Source organism: Lactuca saligna, chromosome 8, assembly GCF_052625555.1.
Source record: "Lactuca saligna cultivar CGN05327 chromosome 8, ASM5262555v1, whole genome shotgun sequence".
NCBI lineage: Eukaryota > Viridiplantae > Streptophyta > Magnoliopsida > Asterales > Asteraceae > Lactuca > Lactuca saligna.
Genome location: NC_136424.1, coordinates 92,498,444 through 92,505,066, shown reverse-complemented (window position 1 = coordinate 92,505,066; position 6,623 = coordinate 92,498,444). Strand labels below are relative to the sequence as shown.

The window sequence follows — 6,623 nt, the reverse complement described above, 5'->3', positions numbered from 1 at the left end:
CCATTGGTGTACTGGAAAAGTGAATGATCTAACTTGCTGATTTTAGCAATTTATGTTGATGATATATTTGTCACATGTAAAAAATTGAGCATGATCAAGAGGTTCAAATTAGAGATGTCCAAGAACTTTAAGATGTCGGATCTTGGAAGATAGACTTATTACCTTGGAATTGAAGTTAAGCAAGAGGAATCGGGGATTACAATAAATCAAGAAGCATATGCTCAACGTATTCTAACAGAAACCGGTTTACATGATTGCAATCCGACTCACATTCCAATGGAACTGGGAAATAAATTGTCAAAGGACGAAGATGAACCCAAAATCGACGCAACACAATATTGAAAGGTGGTAGGATGCCTTAGATATTTCTTGCAAACAAGACCCGATATGGAATATGCAATTGGAGTTATTAGTCGATACATGTAAAGTCTAAGAGAATCATATGGTGTTGCAATCAAAAACATTCTAAGGTACTTATGAGGAACAATGAGATATGAAATCAAGTACGAGAGGATGGGAAAAATCTGACTCATTGGTTATAGTGATAGTAGTCACAATGTTGACCCAGATGACGGAAAAGGCACAACCGGTCACATTTTCTACTACGGGTCATATCCAATTACGTGGTTTTCGCAAAAGCAAGATATCGTTGCTTTGTCATCTTGCTGGGCGGAGTTCATGGCGGCCACGACAACCGCATTTCAAGCAATATGGCTTCAAGATTTGGTCAGAGAAATCATGAACAAAGCGTAAGAGAAAGTGGTTCTTAGAGTTGATAACAAGTCCACTATCAAACTAACGAAAAATCAAGTTTTTCATGGAATGAGTAAACACATTTACACATGTTTCACTTTATTCGTAATTATGTTGAAAACAAACAAGTGGAGGTGGAGTACATTCCCAGTGAAGAACAAAAGGAGGACATTCTTACCAAACTGCTAGCTCGAACCAAGTTCAAGGAAATGCAGAGCTTGATCGGGATCGAAGACGTCTCTAGAAGGACTTATAGATTTGGTGGTGATTGTTGGAATTCTAAGTTTGAGGATCAAGCAATCCAATTTAGGCAACTAAGTTATAGGAAACTATTTTAACAATTTAGTTCCTAGTTTCCATATTCTATTTTACATGTTGGTGTTAGAATTCTATATAATCAATTGTATTACCGAGTTATAGTATAGAAAGAAAAATTGTAATTAGGTTTTGATTTTTTCCTAATACAATCAAAGAGGTATTTTGATTTCGTTCTTGTTCACTTTATATATATACACTACTAGAAAAAAGCCCTTTAATGACGCGCAAACAACGACACGCGCTGACAGTGGACACGCATTTGTGCGTGCCCTAAAAAATAATGTTAGCTTTGCAAAATGTCAAGGATAGAAGACACACATTTTTTGTGCGCCCTAAAATTAATGTCCAAAAAAAAACACGGAGGGCACCTACCATAAAAGGCGTATCATGTAAAGATGTCATTTTATATTTTTTTTAGGAAGGCGCGTTCTCGCTTTTTTTTTTTTTCAATCGGCGATGGTGGGAAATGAAATACCAAAAAATTAAACACCTGCCGAATGCTTCTTCTCCTTCAACAATCCTCTAACAAAGAACCCTAACCCTAATTCTATTGTGAGGCCCTAAGCCGCCATCACCAGTATCGAACCCCATCACCAACATCGAACCCCAAAAAATTAAACACCCGCCTAAACCCGTCTTCCAATACCTTGATCTGCACTCTTTCTCCCTACTCTTTGCAAGCCCTAAGCCGCCATCACCAGCATCGTACCCCATTAGCTCTAAGCAGCCATGGATTCTGTAAAGAGTGTTTGTCTCGTATGTCTTCATTAGCGCCATCAGACACTACTCTTCTCTATCTACGATGTCACCGAGTCTCCGTATGTTTTCATCAGCGCCATTCGACGAAAAGAACTAGGGCTTTGAACCACATCTCAATAAATTTATCAAAGAGATCCGACGGCTCCTCTCACTCAAAACACCTTCGATTGAAGGTTATGTGACTCCTTACTCTCCTCATTCTCTCCTCTTCGTTTTCGTATGTCGCCCTCCCTCGCCGTCTCCTTCTATCTATGCCCTTCTACTTCTCCCTCGCTGGGGGCCCTGGTACCTTCAATTTCTGTTTGCATATCATTAGCTAATTTGTTGATTTCTTTGGGATGCGAATTCAAATCACATGTTCTTCTTTGGCAATTTGGAGGTGGAATTCAGGTTGTATAACAGGAGAGTGGAGGAAGGGAAACAATATCCAGTACTCTGTAGGAGATTAGCTAGCTTAAACGAAGAGTTCATTTCACATAAAAGTCCAACAGGTGGGTTCGATTTCATCTCCGGGAAGAGGATTGAACAAAAACTCATCGATTACAATCAAGAAGCAGAAAGATTTTGGGGTAATTCCAATTCCAGTATCATTTCAACATCTCTCAACGATCTCTAATTCTCTTCCACTTCATTTAATCTCTTAACATGACTTGATTTAGGTTATACATATGAAGAGGTATCAGCAATCTCACCTCATCGTCAATTCATTGCATACCCCATGTATGACAAAGACAACGATTTCTTCAAATTATGTGTGAGAGATTTGAATTCAGGTTCTCTTTGTAGCAAGCCACAAGCTGATTGGGTCTGTAATGTGGCATGGGCTAAAGGCGGTCAAGCATTGCTATACGTTGTCACTGATAAAAAAAAGAAGCCTTACAGGTATCCTATATAAGTATATACAACTTTTTCTAAACTCTATATCTCTTATCTAATTTAAACATTTTATATTTCTTGTATATGATTTTAGGATATATTGTAGTATGCTTGGATCAAAGGATGAAGATGTGATACTCTTAGAAGAACCTGAAGAAAATGTGCAAGTTAACATCAGACATACCAAGGATTTTAAGTTTGTGACTGTTTATGTGTTTTAAACCACATATTCAAATGTATTATTATATACTAACTTTAATTGTTTTTATTTCATTGATTTTTCTTTCAAGAATCATTCAAACTTCGAATTCTTTAGGTTTTTCTGATCAATGCAACTGATCCTCTATCTGCTTTAACACTTGTGTGGGAATGTGAAGCTTGTGCACATTGCATTATCGAGCATCATCAAGGCTATCTTTATCTTTTTACCAATGCTAACAAAGAAGAGCAATCAGTAAATTACCATTATACCCTTCGTAGCCCTCTTCACTCTTCAAGTCTAAGAAAGTGGGAGGTTAGACTTTCTTTTGAGATATGTTGTTTTTTCTTAATGAAAAAAAAAGACTTTCTTTTTACCTTTTTTTTAAATGTTACAGAATGTATTTATTGATGACAATGATTTGGTGATTGAGGATGTTGACTTTTGTGACACATTTGGTGCTTATTGTTAAAGAAGGTGAAAGATTCAGGCTTTGTTCAGTTGCATTGCCTCTTCCAAGAAATAAGTTTTTTTTTTTTATAGTTTTATTAATGTTATGATGATTCAGATTTCATATATTGTTATTTTCTTTTATTGGGTATAAAAATTTAAGACATTTTTTCCCTTTTGTCTAACAGGATGTGTTTCATCTTAAAGAGTTCGGATTACATTTTCTTCCTCTTCCAGAATCTGTTTCCCAAATCTCACATGGACCAAATTATGACTTTTATTCACCAATCATGCGATTTACAATTTCATCACCTGTGGTATGTTTCTGTTAAAATTTTATGACGAACAAACCCTTACTTTTTGTTTACCATCTGAATTTGTTTTCTTTTCAGATGCTTGATGCAGTTGTTGATTATAATTTATCAAATCGGAAATTTGAAATCATTCAACAACAAAACCTGCTTTAAGAAAGAACATGTGTTTTATATGGCACAGCTCCTGTGGGACCCACAATAGATAATAAATCAAATAGTAATAACTATGGGGAGTCAAAGTCATGGAATGATCTTTTTGAGTTTTATGGTTGTGAAAATCATCAAGTGGTTACTAGTGATGGAGTCAAAGTTGGTTTGACTATTGTTTATACACATAAAAGGAAAAAAGAAGGTGAAAATCCTGGATTGCTTTATGGACATGGTGCTTGTGGTGAGTTGCTTCATTAAAAATGGTGTAATGAGTCAAAAAGTCTTCTTGATCGTGGTTGGATTCTTGCATATGCTGATGTTAGGTTAGTTTTTTTTAATTATTAAATCTTGTTCTATAATTAATATTGTTTTTTAATATATTTATATAGGGGAGGGGATCATAACAAAAGGGAAAAATGAAAGAAACAACACATTTTTATTTTATTTTGAAAAAAGGTCATAAAAGACCTTATATATTGAGTTTTTTCTGGATAAACATCATTTTTTTTTCTTGAAGATCTTGTATTTTTCCATTTTTCCAAAAAAGCCCTTAGTTTTTTTTTTCTTCCAAAAAAACCCTTTTTTTCTGAAAAAACCCCTCACATTCGACAATTTTTTTTGGAAAGTAGCTGCTAAAAGGGCCAAATTGAAAAAAAATGAAAAATTACAAGGTCTTTTCTGAAAAAAGTAACATTTAAAAATTGTAATTTTCAGAAAAAAAATTCTACTTTAAAAATTTACCAAACTACAACACTTTTAATAAAAAAAATTCTTATTAGAACATTCTACTTTAAAAATTGTTTACATTACTATAATTTAAAAAAATAATCGAAAGTACGTTGCTATTTATTGTATATAAGTATATAACCCAAAACAAAACATTATTATTATTTGTTTTTTTAATAGTTTTGTTGTATTTTCAGGGGTGGAGGTGGGAGAGGAAAGAAATGGCATGAAGATGAATGAAGCATTAAAAAACAAAATTCAATTAATGATTATATTTCATGTGCAAAATTCCTAATTAACAATAAAATTATACACCAAAATAAATTAGCAGGTTAGGTAAATTGGTAAAATAACATATAATTTGTAAAATAACATATAATTTTTAATATTAGATAAAAAAATTAATAAAAAATTTATATAATCCTAATTAAAATATCTTTATGTTATATTATAATAAGGAAAAACGATTCATTAAATGTGTGTGTGGGATATCAAACTTCTATGTGAAACGTAAAAACTACATAGGCACCTGCCCGCTGTTTTTGTCTTTTATTTATTTGTTTGTTTATTTTCATTAATGTCTTGATTTGTTTAGTCTTATGACTTGGATATCTGAGGAACTAAAGTTTAGTTGATGAACAAACCGATCAAAATTAATAGAAAGGTTTGAAATCAGATTGCTTAGAATGACCAAAAGATTAGAAATCAGATTGCGTGCAAGTTGTTTGATCAAATGCCCGAGAGAGATTACCTTCTTTATATGTGATTAAATTTCCCATTTTTTAAAAAAATTTAGCAAGTGAAGTTTCAATTTTACAATTAAACGAAAACAAAATCAACCGTTTGGACTTTTATTCATTTTTTTTTTATAAAAATGTACGTTTTTCTTACCCGCCATTCCTGACATTGGACAGCTTGCATGTCCATGACATGTGACAATATTAAATACATTAAATACATGTATTCTAACATCTCTGGCTTTTTGTTGTATTATAACAGGTTCTACTTGGAGTGCCTCACAATTCCTATATTTTTTGTTGGATTTAATCTTCCCAAGGTGAATCTAAGTTCTAATATATTGCAATTAACATACTTGCAGTTTATATCATCTAAATCTAAACTACATGCAAGGAATATGTATAGTGTTTTTTTTTTTTTTTGTTGCTGCTATTGACTAGTTTACCCTTGAGTATCCATTAATAAGATAATGTGAGTTAGTCGTTGTTAATGATTCAGATCTTTGTAATATGCTTTTGCAGGGCAAGTTGTTATATTAGGCAACCAACAGCTTTCTAACCCTTGTTCAGGTTGGTTTTAGCTTTCTAATATAGTGTTCCTTATGATGGAATCATGGCTCATTCCATCACAACAGAAAAAAAAATTGTTTGTTTTAGGGGATATTCGCATAAAAACCCTAAATTTTTTCAGAAAAATACGGTTTTACCCTAACATCACTTTTTGGTGGGTTTAGAGGGTGCTGCTTTCCCATAAACACCAACCTCTGAACTCAACAACCAGATAAATTAGAAAAGGGTATAATGGGAAAACCAATACTTTTTTTTGATTTGGAATTGCTTCTTCATATATTTTTTTTAATGAACAAAAGGGTATAATGGGAAAACCAATATTTTTGTAAGTGGAGAGATAAATTAGAAAAGTGGATGATTAGCCTCTGGATGATGAAATTGTTTTGGAGTTAGACCAAATGGAGAAAGTATCTGATATAGAAGATATCTTGAGTTACAGGTCTGCTGCTGAACTTGAGCTTCAGGTATGATTATGATCATTGTTGTTAATATCTATTACATGTTCTTTTTACTTATACATTATGTTAAAGACTATGAACATGTAAGAGTTGTTGATGGATTCAGCTTCTGGTTTTGGAAATAGTGAAGCATATTATATATATATATATATATATATATATATATATATATATATATATATATATATATATATATAGTTTACAAACTGTAGAATGTGTTCAGTAGTGAATCTCATTGAGACAAAATGGTACATCTGCAGGTGGTTCAATCAATGTCATTTAGTAATATTTGGAATTATAGCCTTTGTAAGTT

General features: G+C 32.8%; 1 pseudogene; it reads left to right on the top strand.

The window, feature by feature from the left end:
• Positions 1–2,049: 2,049 nt before the first annotated feature.
• LOC145009905 (uncharacterized) lies at positions 2,050–4,881 on the top strand (annotated as a pseudogene).
• The last annotated feature ends 1,742 nt before the right edge of the window (positions 4,882–6,623 follow it).